Genomic DNA, 16,672 nt, shown 5'->3' on the forward strand with positions numbered 1-16,672 from the left:
GAGGAGGGGGCCAAACCAACTAGGATGGCTCAACGCCGTCTCAACCCTCCGATGATGGAAGTGGTGAAAAAGGAGATAATCAAACTCCTTGATTGTGGAGTGATTTACCCCATCTCCGATAGCCGTTGGGTTTCACCTATCCAATGTGTTCCCAAGAAATCTGGAGTTACGGTTGTGGAGAATGCGGAGAATGAGCTTGTGCCCACCCGAATCATAACCGGTTGGCGTGTATGCATTGATTATAGGAAGATAAACACCACCACAAGGAAGGACCACTTCCTATTGTTGTTCCTAGATCAAATGCTCGAGAGGTTAGCGAGTCATTCATTTTATTGTTTTCTTGATGGATATTCTGGTTATAATCAAATTGTTATTGCCCCGGATGATCAAGAAAATACCACTTTTACTTGTCCATTTGGAACGTTTGCATATCGACGCATGCCATTCGGTTTGTGCAATGCTCCTGCCACGTTTCAAAGGTGTATGGTTAGCATATTTTCTGATTATGTTGAGAGAATTATTGAGATATTCATAGATGACTTTAGTGTGTTTAGTGTGTTTTCTGATTATGTTGAAACGTTGTGTTGAAACAAATCTTGTGCTTAATTGGGAAAAATGTCACTTCATGGTTAAGCAAGGTATTGTTTTAGGACATATTATTTCTGAAAAAGGCATTGAAGTGGATAAATCTAAGGTAGACCTTGTTCGTCACTTACCCTCTCCAACTTCGGTTAGAGAGGTTCGTTCGTTTCTTGGTCACGCAGGTTTTTATAGGCGTTTCATAAAGGATTTCTCCAAGATTGCGCAGCCACTATGCCGATTGCTTCAAAAAGAGGTGGTTTTCGAGTTTGATGATGCATGCTCCACGGCATTCAAGCACTTAAAGGAGGCTCTCACCACGGCACCAATCATCACTCCACCAGATTGGTCCATTCCTTTTGAGTTAATGTGTGATGCATCGGATTATGCCCTTGGAGCTGTTTTGGGCCAAAGGAAAAACAAACAGCCACATGTTATTTATTATGCTTCACGCACTTTAAATGATGCTTAATTGAATTATTCTACAACCGAAAAAGAACTTTTGGCGGTTGTATTTGCGTTAGATAAGTTTAGATCATATCTAATTGGTACTAAAGTAATTGTTTTCACTGACCACGCAGCCTTGAAGTATCTTCTCACCAAAAAGGAGGCCAAACCAAGGCTTATCCGTTGGATGCTCCTACTTCAAGAATTCAACATTGAAATTAAGGACAAGAAGGGATGTGAAAACGTGGTGGCTGACCACCTAAGTCGAATGGTGCGTGAAGAAGAGGACCTTCCCATTTTAGAAACGTTTCTGGATGAACAACTTCTGTCCGTTGAGGTAAGTAACCCTTGGTATGCCGATTTAGTCAATTTTTTGGTGTCTAAGCAAGTTCATAACACCTTAAGTAAGGCCCAACGTGATAAACTAAAAAAGGATGCACGTTTTTATGTTTGGGACGACCCTTATTTGTGGAAAATCTGCCCGGATCAGATTGTTCGTTGTTGTGTTCACGAATCTGAGTTTAATTCTATTTTGAGTTTTTGCCATACATATGCATGTGGTGGACACTTTGGCACACAACGCACAGCGTTTAAGGTTCTTGAAAGTGGTTTTTATTGGCCTACATTGTTTAGAGATGCTAGGGCTTTTTGCTTAACATGTGATCGATGTCAAAAGATAGGAAGTTTAGGCCAAAGAGACCAAATGCCGCAAACCCCAGTCCTTGTTGTTGAAATCTTTGATGTTTGGGGTATTGATTTTATGGGTCCTTTCCCTATGTCTTTTGGTTTTACTTACATTTTACTTGCTGTTGATTATGTGTCAAAGTGGGTGGAAGCTAAAGCCACCCGAACTAACGATTCTAGAGTTGTTGCAGATTTTGTAAAATCTAACATTTTCTCTAGATTTGGGATGCCTCGAGTGCTCATAAGCGATGGTGGGTCTCATTTTTGCAACCGCACCATTGCAGCGTTGCTCAAGAAGTATAACGTGATGCATAAGGTTTCCACACCTTATCACCCCCAAACAAGTGGCCAAGCCGAAGTTTCAAATCGAGAAATAAAGCAAATCCTGGAAAAGACCGTTGGGCCGAATAGAAAAGATTGGAGCTTGCGTTTGGAGGATGCACTGTGGGCCTATCGAACGGCTTACAAAACACCCATTGGTATGTCCCCATTTCGGCTAGTCTATGGCAAGCCATGCCATCTACCCGTGGAGCTTGAACACAAGGCACATTGGGCGGTCAAGACCTTCAATATGGATGTGGACACAATTGGAAACCATAGGAAGCTACAATTGAGCGAGCTTGAAGAGATTAGGCATGAGGCGTATGAGAATGCCCGGATTTACAAAGAGAAGACCAAGGTCGTCCATGACAAGATGATTAGAGGCAAAACCTTCTCAATCGGGCAGAAAGTGTTGTTATTCAATTCCCGTCTTCGGTTATTCCCCGGTAAGTTACGTTCTAAGCGGGTTGGTCCATTTGTTATCACTAATGTTTTTGTGCATGGTGCAGTCCAAATACAAAGTTTGAAAACTGGACAAGAATTCAAGGTGAATGGCCATAGGTTGAAACCCTACTACGAGAACTTTGTTGAGCATGTTGTGGAGGAGATCCCATTGCATGCCATGGGCTCCAATGGGGCATAAGCATACCATCGTCCGGCTGCAAGACGTTAAAGCAAGCGCTTCGTGAAAGGCAACCCATGCAATCACTAAGGAGAGGATGGCATTTACACTCCATAACCAGATTTGCGTCCCTAACCTCTTCTCTTTGTTATTTACATTCTGCCATGTTTAGTGTGTTTAGTTGCTGTTTGTGTGTTTGCTTTTGTTTGATGTGATTTTAGGCTTGAAACATTGAAGACAATGTTTGATTTAAGTGTGGGGGGGGTAACTAATGTTGTTGATGCAAATTCGTGGGATTTTATCACCCATAACTTCCAATGTTGTTCTTAGCTTTTTTTTAAGTGTTTTTAAGCCATTTCAGAGTGTTTTAGTGTGTGTTGACTTAAAAATCCGAAAAACCCATAAAAATTTGAAAAATTGTTTTAAAAAACCCAAAAAGAGTTGTTTTTGTGTGTTTGTTTGTGTCGTAGGTTACCTTCCAACACAATGATGAGGATTTGGTTTTTAATTGCATGATGGTTAAAGAAAGTTACAAACATGGCTGGACGTTTGATATACTCTTTGGTTTATGCTTGGTTGTAGTTATAGTTTACGAATTCACATGTAATCACAAAGGAAAATTAGTTTTTGTAACATGCTTGAAGGAATGAACTCAAACTAACGCTACATCCCTGTGAGACTTGAGCCTAAACGTTATTTGGAGAGTAATAATCTGTGCATCATTGTTTTCTAAAGTCGTTGCATGATCTCATTATTCTTTGCTTGGTTACTACTTAGAAGGCGTTTCATCACTTAGTTCCAAATGCTAGAACTCATGCCCATTTCATTCAAAGCATGTTATTGAATTGCATAACACATATTCAAGATGAAGTTGTGTAGTGACCACCATCGAAGCCAAATAGTCGTGTTAGCCCATGTTCTTTGTTAACCCATATCATCCTCACCTAGCCTAGATTAGGACCATCCGTACCCTTGTTCTTGAAGCATAGTAAGCATGACTGAATTCCTTTTGATTAATGTGTTGCAGAAAATAAGTGCGGGGGAAGGATTATTGATGTGAGTTTATGTGCCATAGGCACGGCTAGAAAGAAAAAAAAAAAAGAGAAAAAAAAAGAGAAAAAAAAAATGAAAAAGAGTTGAAAAGTATTGTTTGTTGAAGTAAGGGTCCAAAACAATGAATTAGGCCCTAAGAGTTGGTTGAATCTTCCCTTTATATCTAAAAGTTGATTTCTGCAGTCCAAGTGAATTCTAAGTCTCAATTTCATTACTTTGCTTGCTATTGCTTAAAGAACTTTTGTTTATCCCTATCTTTCCTTGTTAACCAATACCCCAAGCCCCGTTACAACCCTTGACTTCTATCTTGAGTGTTGTGCATTTCAATTGTGGAGTTTGAATTTGGTATGAGCATATGGTGTCACTGGTTCTCGCATCTAAGTAGTAGCATTCCATTCATGAGATCATATCTAAACATGTTTAATTACTCCAGAAATTGCTCTCTTTGTTATAACGTATGTGAGTACTAGTCGTTCATGTTTACATCAATCTTCTCACATATAACTATTGTAGGGTGTGTAGTCAGAAAATCTGAGTGAAAATTGAGTGCATAACTAGTGAGGAATTGAGGGAATTCTCTAAGGCATGTTACTACATTCAAAATGTGTTTTAATTGATTAAATGTGAACTAGTGAATGGTGACTGTGATTAAGTATGTGCTCGAGGGGAAGGAAGACTAAAAGCTATGTGAGTAATGATCTTTGACATGTCATGTTTCATTGGAAATCCCTGAGGCAAACGTTGGAAGGTTTAGGTTATGTTTTGATTATTTTGTTTCGTCTTGTTTTCTTTAGTTGTTTTGTTTTGCTCGAGGACTAGCAAAAGCTAAGTGTGGGGGAATTTGATAGGAGCATATTCATGTGACTTAATTAGCTTGTTCTCGTGCATTTATGTTGTGTTTCCTTAGTTATTTTAGTGTTTAAAGTCACTTTTGTGTATTTTCAGATTATAAGGCCAAAGTGTGCAAAAAGATGCAAATTGGAGTCTTTTGGAGCAAAAGAGGAATGAATGAGTTGAAGACTTGAAGAAACGATGAATTCCTACTCCAACGATGAATTCCTACTCCAACAAGGATTCCTACTTGAAGTAGGAAAGTTAACCCTAGGTTTCCCGTTTTGGTAACCTTTCCTAATCTTAAACGTCCGTATTTTCTAGCCACTTTGAAGGCCTTGTAGGCACTTTAGGACACAAAACAAAGGCCCTAGCCCCCTTAAACCCCTTTGTCGTGGGTTTCCCTTTCTCACCTTCCCTTGCCGTGCAAGGGGGAGCAATTTTGTCCTAGGTTATGCAATTAAACACATGCTCCTCTCCTAAACTAAACCCTAGCCGCACCTTGCAGCCACTTCCCTTTTAATTTCTGATTTAATTTCCTAATTCTAGCAGCCTTTGACTTAATTTTAGTTAATAAAAATAAGCTAGGGTTTTATTTTCTGAAACCCTATATATTACACCACTTAGCCGCACCCTAGGATCATTTTTTCATTCATTCTTTTCATCTTACAGCCACAAACACTCTCTGCCGCAGCCACCCTTCCATCTTCTCCCTTCAATCCGTAGCCTCCCTTCCAGATTGTGTTTTTAAGGCAGTTTTGAGTGTTTTGTTGCTGTTTTGAGTCTTTTGGTTTGTTTTAGTGGTTAGTTTTGCATTCTTTGAGTCTAGTTTAGTGTTTTAACCTTTGTTTTACGTTTTTGAGTCAGTTTTCAAGTGATTTAGCAATCCCTCCTAATCCCCGGTTTAGAACGATCCCTACTTATACATATACTACAATTGTCAAAAGAGGGTTTTAATTTGTGTGCTTATATATTTCGCATCATTTGTTGTCTGCCTCCTTGATCCCTATTTACCTGGTTGTCGTGTCCCTGATTACCTTGACCTTGGTTGGTTTGATTAGTTTGCCTAGTCGAGCCGCCACTCTTGAAAGCTACATCAACATTCTAGTATTGTCCTCCAGCATACCACTACGCTCTGCCACCCTGATACGACGTATAACCCCTGGTACTGCGGATAGCCACCATGGTAATAAGGAACATTTAGCGGGTATTAATACACTCCTCCTGGATACTAGGCTACATCGTCTTGGTAGTGGAAAGCACTACCCTAACCTGTTTGTTGGTAGGTACCCACTATTCCCCTTTTTACACTTACCGAAATGACGGTTATTGCATCTACAACAGAGTCAAGAACCAGAATTGCTAAGGTTCCTCTGATTCTGAAAACGTGAACGGCCGGTTGAATTGCCGCCCTTCACGATGTATTGGAACTTGAACCATTGCTCGACAATCCAGAACTATTACGGCTTTTCTTGAAAATTTGAGTCATTCGAGGACCAAATGATGACTGCCCCCTGTTATTATTCCTCTGGTCATTATTATTACCCTCTTCATCATCGTCATCATCAGGAGCATTCTCAGAATCTTTAATGCGAAACAGAACCTCAAACAATTCTTGGTAGGTAGAGCATGGAGTAGAAGTTGCCAAAGAATGTAGTCGCTTACTAGTCCCCTTCTTAAAATAATGGAGCATCTCTCTAGGATTCCCAGTGATCTCGGGACAATAACGGGACAACTCAATGAATTTTCGGTGGTACTCTGTGACTGACATTTTACCTTGCTTCAACTCTGTGAATTCTTCTCTCTTTCGATCCTTGTACTCCGAATGTATGAATCTAGCCTCAAATAGACACTTGAAAACATCCCAATTCATGGCATCTTGAGCAAACAACGAGCGTGACTCCTAAGCCCACCATGATCCAGCTCCCAGACGAAAGAACCAAGTTGCTGTCACTACTCATCTCTCATCTAGAAGATTCCCCTGTCGTTGCATAACTTAGAAAGTCTTCTCAACATGGTCGATCCAAACCTCGGTTTCTCAGGTCCCTTATTGCCAAAAAAATTATTTATCTAAAGATGGGATACTGTCTCTAGGGTAGTCCTCTGGGGAAGACAAAGTGTGGACTGAATGGCGCTAGTGATCACCTCACCGAGTTGCCCAAAATCAGGAAAGTTAGTCTCACAAAGAACAGGTGGCGCTCTACGAGGTGGTATGGTTATGACATAAGAAATAAAAAATTATTAGGACCTATAGCACATATAAGGAATGCAGGACTGCCAAAACCTATGCTCTGATACCAAACTAACACACCCAGACCTCGAGGCATGCTGGCCGTCACCCGAAGGTGACGTAACCAAAATGTAAGTGATGTAAAAATGTGAATAAATTAAAATCGAAACTAGGATTTATTTAAGCTAATAAAGTGTGTGCGCAGTAGCAGGAAGAACCTATAAAACACAAATGTTCAGAGCATAGATGACAAAAGAGTGTGCAGTTGAAACTAGTTAAGTACTTAATACACAACCGGAATCAGTTCCTACATTTATTAAGGGTATGTCAGAACTGACAGAGATTCCTTGTATGGCACAGAGAGTTCAGCTATCTAAGACCTAGAGGGGCAAAAAACAGAAGGGTGAGTGGGCAAAAACAAAGGTTTATAAAACACATTTATTTTCTTAACATGCTAACCCCTTGCTATAAAACATGTATAGTTTCCAAAAAATCATACTACGTATAAGTATGAATTCAAATGCAAATCAACAATAATTCCAGAAATATGCCAATCACAATATCTCAACAACAGCATAATAAAATCAGATGTTCATCGATCTATGCTAGCACATAAGTCGGAGTCACCTAATGCAACATGTACAACTGAACTGATGCTCATCAATCTATGCTAGCACACAAGTCGGAGTTGCCTAATGTAACATGTACGACAAGACTGGGTGTAATTATAATATACGCTCTAGTGATACAATCACGTGAAGACTGACGCTATTCACGGTCACATACGAGTCGGAGTTACCTATTGCAACTTGTACGACAAGGTGTCGGAGTTGCCTATTACAACCTGTATGACATGACAGGCACCTACTTGGATCCAAGGCGAATGTGCGGTGCGGATATGAACATACAAGGACTAGCCCTGGCCCTGGCAAGCACTAACATCGGGTGCAACAATGATGAGCAGACTACATAAATATAAGCATGCCATAACGATTCAATAATTCTAGTTGACATAATAATAAACTTACTTTCACATCCCATAGTATTATTTTAGCATTTCACAACAGTACAACATTTCTTATAACATTATTTAATCATGGCATAATAGGCATGAATCAATTCAAAAGCATTTGTGGAAACTATAAAACTTTATATATCATATATATACAAACAAATGCCCACTCACTGATACGTGGTCGGATCGTAGCCTCCTTACCTCACTTGACCTCGTACTTCTTCAGGATAATTTTCTCCTATATATAAAATAACTAAAATAATTAATTAATTAACACATACACAAAGACACTAGGAAAAACACCCATAGTTTGCTCAAACAGAGGGTTTAAATATATGAAAATGTTCTACTCGATGTCGCGGACCCATACATGTCAAGCACACACCGGCCGGTGGCCCTCATGCGCCACCAAGACACGACCACATGCGCGGGCCACAGCAGGCACGCGCTAACAAAAGCTAACAGATTCCAGGGAATATTCCGTCAGAATCTGACGGAATATTTCGTTAATTTTAATGAAATATTACATTTCTTCTCCAGTCTTCCTCCGCCGTTTGGTTCTTTGAAAACTGGGGAAATCTCGCCGATTTCTGGAAAATTTTCAGAACACCATAACTTCTTCAATTTTCAACCATTTTTTACGAACATTATATGCATTTGAAGCCCGAGGAGAGGAGAATAAGATTTTACCTCTTAAAAGTCTAAAAGGTGGACAGAAGTGGATCAAAATCCACTCGACACTCTTGGCCTTACTTTCATTGTCTCAAACCCGAAGGTCTCCTCGTCGGCTCCATTTCAAGACTAGGCTAATGGCCTCAGGGAGTCACCTACAAGTTTCCAAGACTCCCAAAATCGTGCAACACGGCTGGAAACACGTCGAAGTAAAACCCATCGAGTCGGAGCTTCCGAGTTGACGAGTCAAAACTCGATCATTTTCGAGTCAGCTTGTACGGTTAGGTTCGTAGGTTTGAGATGAGTGTGATGGTGGTGTTTTTGGGTTCGATCTACAAGTTTTGATTATGGTGTGTGTGTGTGTGTGTTGCAGAGGGGAGAGAGTCACGGACGAGGGAGTGAGAGAAGGAGAATGTGAGAGAGAGACAGCTTTCTGATTGGGTAGAGAGGAGAAAGAGTGATATGATTGGTGGAAAAGAAAGAAAATCTGATTGGGTGAGAAAATTGAGAAAATGAACTGATTGGTCAAGGGAATGGTACACGGGTCAATTTTAAAGAAGAAAAACAATAAGGTTTTTAGATTTTGTACAGTAAGTCGTACACAAAAATCCATCACCTTATCAAAAACAGTGTTTCCAACAGTGATAAATTAACATGCGTGTGTACAACTATACCCGTTGTTAACGTACTTTAACTATGCGTAACTTTTTCGTTATAGATCCGATTCGGGTCTAATTCTCGCTAACGTGATCATAACAACGAGTACTGATGAATTACGATAACAAGACAAACAAATTCAAGCCAAATAACCACGTCCGTGGCACTTTTCCCACAAGCGCATAAATGTCTATTTGCACACTCTGGGAGAAAATTACATGGGTAATTAGGGACGGGTCGTCACAACATCAACATGAGTGATGCACAAATAATGTTATTTCATCTTTCACAAGTATCACAATATATTCTCCAACTCGTTGATTTTCCTTTGTGCTACTCTTGAACTGGACAGCAGGAATCTTTTGGTCTCCCCCGAAGGTCTAAGCTTCCTCCTTTTATCTGTTCCTTTGTTCAATCTCTCCAATTCGTATTGAAGAGGGTTAGAGGATAGCTCAGCATTGCTTGTCTCTACATGCTTCAATGCCCTACTTTCACTTGCCTTACTTACTCCCCTTTGCAGAAGTGGTCCCTTCTCTGGAAGTGTATCAACCGTTGAAGATGACTACTCGAGAGCAACACTAGGTAAGCAATCAGGAATAGATTCCAGGCAGTTAGCCCCAGAACAGAAGACTGACTCCAAGTGCCGGCTGATTGCTTCTTTTACTTTGCCATGCGAGTAAGAACAAGGACAAAGAAACAGACAGGGAAAGAGCATGATATGAGATACCTTTGCTTTTGACCTTGATGATATGAGATACCTTTGCTTTTGACGAAGCGGTGAATGACTCAGCACACTTCAATCCGCCGTTTCCTCCTGGGTCATCTGTACTCCAGGCATCTGGTATCATCTTTGGGGAAGAAGAAAGAATTGAGTATTTCGAAAGGCTTTGCTGGGAGTGCGCCCTCAGAGGCGAGGGAGAGTTGGGCATTTTCTTCAGGTTTTCCTTGCCATAAAAGACGAAGGTCGACATATATAGAGATAATATCAAGTGGTGGTACTGTTCTTTTACCATTGTCGACAAACGTTTTGATCCCGCAAATCTGGCTTTTTGAAATAGCAGGCGCCACTTCGATTTCTGAACGACGCCCCTTCGATTTCTGAGCAAACGCCCCTTTGCTTTCTGAACGACACGTAGTAGTGCGGATGCGGCTCCTTTTGACAAAGCTGCACGCGTCTTCCGAAAAGCAGAGAAAGCGTCGCCGGACTTTGCGCTTGTCGGCTAAAGATGTGTAGTTGCGATGATGGCCTCCACGTGTTTTCAGCTTTGTCAGAAATCTTTTGACAAAGTTGAACGCGTTTTCTGAAAAGCCGAGGGAGCGTCGCCTAACTTACGTCGGAAAATCCGGCTCTTTGAATCGGTGGACGCGTCGCCTTGGCTTTTATAGAGCTATCGATCACCGCCAACATACACACTCTGAAGATCTCCCATTCTTTGAAAATCGTCTCCGGCCCTTTGAAAATTTACTCCCTCCACCCCTTCTCTTTGAACACTTTTGAAAAAAATGGCAAACTCATCGAACCTTACCTTAGATTTGAGTCTCAGCAGCGATCCGGTTGCGCCCCGTCAAGGTAATGTATGGCGCCCTTCTTTTTTATCTTCTAACGGTCTTCTTACAGGTGAAGACTCCGTGATGCAGGACGCCACAACAGCTACAATAGTAGCTAGGAACCTCCTTACTCCAAAAGATAGTAGGCTGCTGTCAGGACGGTCCGATGAGTTGGCCGTTCAAGAGTCCCTCGCACTTAGTGTTCAATGTGCGAGCTCTGTGTCCAACATGGGCCAACGCCTACTTGCCCGCTCCTGTCAGGTGGAATCATTGATGGCAGAGGTGGAAAGTCTTAAGCAAGAGATACAGCAGCTTAAGTACGAGAATAGAAGTTTGCATATGCTTGCAAATAACTATTCGTCGGGCATGAAGAGGAAGCTTGATGAGCTGCAAGAATCTGAGGGTCGAATTCACAGTGACCGTCAAAGGCTTGCAGCTTATCTCCAGAGGCACCTTTTTCCTGGGTCATCCAGCGTTTGGCCAAGTATTGAGGCCTGGAATGCTCTAGCTCCGATGCCTCCCGCTTCGATGCCTCCTGCTTCGATGCCTCCTGCTTCGATGCCTTCTGCTCCGACGCCTTCTGATCCGACGCCTTCTGCTCCAACGCCTCGTAGTGGGGCTTCACGTAAACATCCTTTGTGAAGGCTCCATCTTTTTGCCATGTTTATTTTTATTCTATATTTTTTTTTTTTTTTTTTTTTTTATTATGAACATGCTTTGCTTTATTCAGTGCATTGGGTTGCCTCCCAAGTAGCGCTTTCTTTTACGTCTTGCAGCCGGACGAAGAACCCAATCACTCCAGGATATGTTCACGAATCGGATGAAAACTCCGAGTCATAAACTAGTACCTAAAACAAGAAACAAAACAAGATTAAGAATCTGGAATAAAATAAAAAGATCAAACGAAAATAAAACAATCCAAGGGATTAGCAAATTTTCTAATCCCCGGCAACGGCGCCAAAATTTAATGCGTGATTTATACGCACACAAATTAAACCCTCTTTTTATCAATTGTAGTATAAGTATAAGTAGGGATCGTTCTGGACCGGGGATTAGGAGGGATTGTTAATCACTTGGAAACTGACTCAAAAACGTAAAAACAATATAAGACACTAAACTAGACTCAAAGAATGCGAAACTAAACGTTAAAACATTAAGACAAACCAAAAGACTCAAAATGCTTTAAAAACACAAACTAAATTGATTTCTAACTAAATTGAACATTAAAGCAAAAGGAGGATTGAGGTTTGACAAAAATTGAAATAACGAAACAAGTTAATAAACTAGACAGAATGTAAATATGAAATTGATGAAATGGTGTTGAAGTTTTCCTTCTTCGTGCTAGAATATTTTTAGTATAATGGCACAAGTAAGGGTGTCGAAACCACAGGGACTAATTGGACCTAAACAACTACTTGTTTTGCAAAAACTCTATAAGAGAAACAAAACTAATCAATTTAGGCAGATTTGTTGTTGTAACTTGAAAGCACAAGAAAATGAAGTAGACACAAATAAATGAATCAACAACTAATGAAAAGAGATAGCACAAATGGAGATGAAGCTAGAGATTCGATTTCACCATTGCTAAGCCAAGTCCATGCTTGTTAAGTCAGATTATACTCATCCCTCTACTTATTTCTTGGGTTTGTTTCACTTAGATATGATCAGCCATATGATGTGTGGACTTGATCAAATGTCCCTAATCATGAACCTAATTGTGATGTGCAACTTTGGTCCCTAAACAAGAACATGACACGCACAAGAAACTTTCACAAAACCAAAGGGAACACTCGGCAGGATGTTTGCAAAACATTCCCTTCATTCATTCACATATCCACCAAGATTATGCATGATGTGTGCTTTAATCTTGGCTAAACAACCTGTGGTTAATTCAAATGATGATCAAGCATTAAAATCAACACACAAAGTCATAATTAAATCGGAGAATGAAACAAGAAATAGATAGATTAAATGAGAATTCTGAATTAACTACATGGCAATCTTGCAAGGCTACATCGAATCCCTAGAGAGAGATTAGTTACACTTCATGTTTACAGCATGTTTGATATAAAAATATACAACATGAATGAACATAGAATTAAAGAGAAGGAACCCTTGAAGCAAAACTGATGTCGAAATCCTTTAAGAAATGGGAGAGTGTATCTAATGGAATGAAGCCGAGAGGAAGTTCCTCATGGTACAAAACAAAGAGAATCAAAGAAACACCTAAACATTCCAACAACTCAAACTTGAATTGTATGAACGTTTAGGCCCTCTTATCTTCCTCTTCGTCGTAGCACAAGGTCTAAGGGATGTTGTTGGTGTGTTGAATGGATTGGGGAATTATGGAAATGGATGAGGAGTGGTGTGTTTGGATTATAAGGGAATGGTAGCTCACGGCAATGAGGGAAGATTGGATGTGTTTGTGGTGTGTTGTGTATGAAAATGAGATGTGTTTTTTTGTGTATGAATGCATGGGTTTTTATAGGGGGAATGGGAGAATATGTGGGTGATTGTTTAAGAGTGAATGTGGTTGTTATGATTGAGAGTGCATGTGTATGAAATGATGAAGTAGGAAGGTGGAAATGCATGTGTTGAATTGGTGGTGCAATGATGAAAGAGTAAGTGCATGTGTGTGTGAATGGTGGTGCAATGATGAAAGAGTAAGTGCATGTGTGTGTGAATGGTGATAGCTAGGGTGAATTATGATGAATGCATGTGGAATAAAGATGGAGAAGGTGGTGTAATGATGAAGGATTAAGTGCATGTGTGTGTGAATGGTGGTGCAATGATGAAAGAGTAAGTGCATGTGTGTGTGAATGGTGTTTCTTGATGGTTTTGGGGTTGTGATGCATGTGAATGCATGTGGCTAAGGGTTGTTGATTGGGCTAGAGGTTTTGCATGGCTCAAATGATTGTTTGATTGGGCTAGGCCCTTTGTTTTATGTCCAAAGTGCATACAAGGCTTTCAAATTCGTCCAACACTTTGGCTCCAAGCATATGCTATCCATTCCAAACCCAATTTTGCTCCAAAATGCTCCAAAATGCATCTTTTTGCTTCCTTAGCCATATGAACCTAAAAACACACGAAAATGGCTTAAACTACTAAAACAATTATGAATTAACAACATAGATGCACGAAAACAAGCTAAGTAAGTCGCCTAAATATGCTCCTATCATTGCTCGTGAGTTCTCAAAAACAAAACCGTGAGGGAATGGTAAGCCCAAAGCGGACAATATCGTGCTACGGTGGTGGAGCGGGCCCGGGAAGTGATCCGCCCCGGGCCGGGATGTGACAATTTGGTATCAGAGCCTAACCCTGGCCGTGGTGTGCCGACGAGGACGTCGGGCCCCTAAGGGGGTGGAATGTGACATCCCACATCGCCTAGGGGAGTGATCCTTATATGTATATTCCCATCCCTACCTAGCACGAGGCCTTTTGGGAGCTCACTGGCTTCGGGTTCCGTAGGAACTCCGAAGTTAAGCGAGAAGGGGGCTTGAGCAATCCCATGATGGGTGACCCACTGGGAAGTTGCTCGTGAGTTCTCAAAAACAAAACCGTGAGGGAATGGTAAGCCCAAAGCGGACAATATCGTGCTACGGTGGTGGAGCGGGCCCGGGAAGTGATCCGCCCCGGGCCAGGATGTGACATAACGGGTAGCAGGTCGGATCATATTACCTGATAATATTAACGGGTCGATTTCGGGTCGGGTCATATTACCCGTTTACTTTAACGTGTATTACACGACATGGCCAGTTAAGCTATAGGGTATGTGACATGAAAACGATACGAACACAAGAAACATAACACAAATGCCAGGTATATATATATATATATGTATGTATGTATCTCTCTCTCATTCTCTCTCTCTCTCTCCAAAGCATGCTAGCTTCTGCTCGAAAAACAAATGGAGTTGATCTCCTATTTATAGGAATCCATAGCGGCTACAAATCTTAATGGCTAAGTAAAAATATAATAAAATATATATATATATATATATATATATATATATATATATATGGAAGATTGGTTCATCTGATTGGCAAGTAGGAGGTGTCAATCCACATATAAGTAATTGACACGAAATGGCTAGGTGTTGAATCATGGAAATAATATACATGACACTTCCACCAAGTATACCAAGCTTTTGAGGTGGCAAACTAATGTCGAAGAGGTATACTATAATGACTTGGACGATGACACGTGTTTCATTATCAAGATTATGATACAAATGTGTAGGACATGGTGTCATGGCGATCTTAGTTCTTAATTACTCTTTAGTGTCCAGGAAGTGAAAGCATGCATGGCTTAACCAAAAGGTGTGCATGCGTAGTGTCACAAATAATTAGGTACCAGGAGGATTCTTGTTGGATTTTCTTTGTGAGTATTATGGGGATCATTCAATTACATCCGTTCATCGTACATCATGCGGTCAGAACTCATTGTAAATTTTTTTATTTAAAATTGAATATAAATAGTACTTGACAAAAACTGGCCGCACGATGTACAATGAACGGATGTGATCAGAGGATCCCCGAGATCCTCACAAAGAGGATCTGGCGAGGATCCTCACTCAATTAAGTACGTAACTAATATAAAAAATGGGATGGCTAAAAGGCTCTAGATAAAAAATAAAAAAGGACTGAAATAGTAACATTAACACAAATTCTAAAAATACTGGATGAGACAATCACCCACATAAATCCTTACCCACTTTACCTATTTAGTCATACCCTATAGCTTGAAAGATACAAAGGTGATGGAAAAAAGGTCTAGGTTGAGTTCTACATCACAGAAGTGGCATGTACCAAGGTACGATGTGTCTTATTATTATTTTTCATTATTAGTTATATAAAAACAAAAAAAACAAAAAGTAATTAAAGTAAGAGTACTTAGTGTGCAAGTTAGAACCCAAATTACAATACATAGTGTCAGAGCATAAGTATGAGTGTAGCATAAAATAACAATTATTTTCATCCATGGTAGGATGGATATTTATACAATTAAAGAAAAAGACTTCCTACATTGTCAGAAGTGGTGAAAAGTAATTGTCACTAATCTTCGTTCGCCACAAGAACACCGTCGCTAGTCCTAGAGGGGTGAGACAAAAATGTGAGTGGGTCGGAAAGCAAACTTTTGTAAAACCGTTGTTTTTTTGTAAAAGTTGTAAACCTCCATTATAAAACGTGTATAGTTTCACAAAATAATTTACTATTCATATGTATAATGTTTAGTACCCAACAAATGTAGTAATAAAAGGACATGGGTACAGAACAATAAAAACAATAGTGATAACAAATAGTCATTGCTTATCAGATCATGTAAGCACACAAGTCATGCAGAAATAACTATATGAACAAGTTGTGTGTATAATTTATGTTGTAGTACTACAATCATGTGAAGCTTGAGCTCGGCATTGACCTAAACTCGAAAACAGGTTGGGTCGTCAACTTGGTACTTGGTCGTCGGGTGAGGTCGATGCGGTTCAGGGTTGTAAATCCACCGAAACGTAGAAATGGCCGGGAAACTCAATCACTTTGTTTAGCTTCAAATCTTAACCAATTTACTTCAAAATTGTATCAAAACGAAGATAAATGAACGAAAGTTTGATTTTCACTTACCCAGGTCAAAGAAGTGGCTGGAGAGGCTGAAAAATGGCCAAATAAACTCGGAATCTCACCGGATTTCCTCAAGCTTGTGCTTGGGCGTGGATTTTCGTTAAACGAAACTCAGGTTTAAGTTCATGGAATAGTGATGGTGAATGTGATGATGTTTTGGTGGTTGGTAGCCGATGAAAGGTGGTGGTGGCGTTGGTCTAATCTTAGGGTAGGTTGAACGACAAAGAGATGGGGGAGAGTGGGGGAGAATAAGGAAAAAGTGAGAGAAAATGAGTGAAATGAGAGAGAGAAAGAGTTAAGCAGTGTGAGGGAAAAAGATGGGGGGACACAGAGACACAACATAAAACATTTCCAAACAAATTGTGAAATTACCAAATTGCCTTTACATTTGTATT

At 40.3% G+C, this 16,672-nt stretch overlaps 1 pseudogene; it reads right to left on the minus strand.

The window, feature by feature from the left end:
• Nucleotides 1-5,799: 5,799 nt before the first annotated feature.
• LOC148695085 (uncharacterized) lies at nucleotides 5,800-7,709 on the minus strand (annotated as a pseudogene).
• Between the last annotated feature and the right edge of the window lie 8,963 nt (nucleotides 7,710-16,672).

The sequence above is a fragment of the Pyrus communis genome, chromosome 8, assembly GCF_041283825.1.
Source record: "Pyrus communis isolate YQ-2024b chromosome 8, ASM4128382v1, whole genome shotgun sequence".
Lineage (NCBI taxonomy): Eukaryota > Viridiplantae > Streptophyta > Magnoliopsida > Rosales > Rosaceae > Pyrus > Pyrus communis.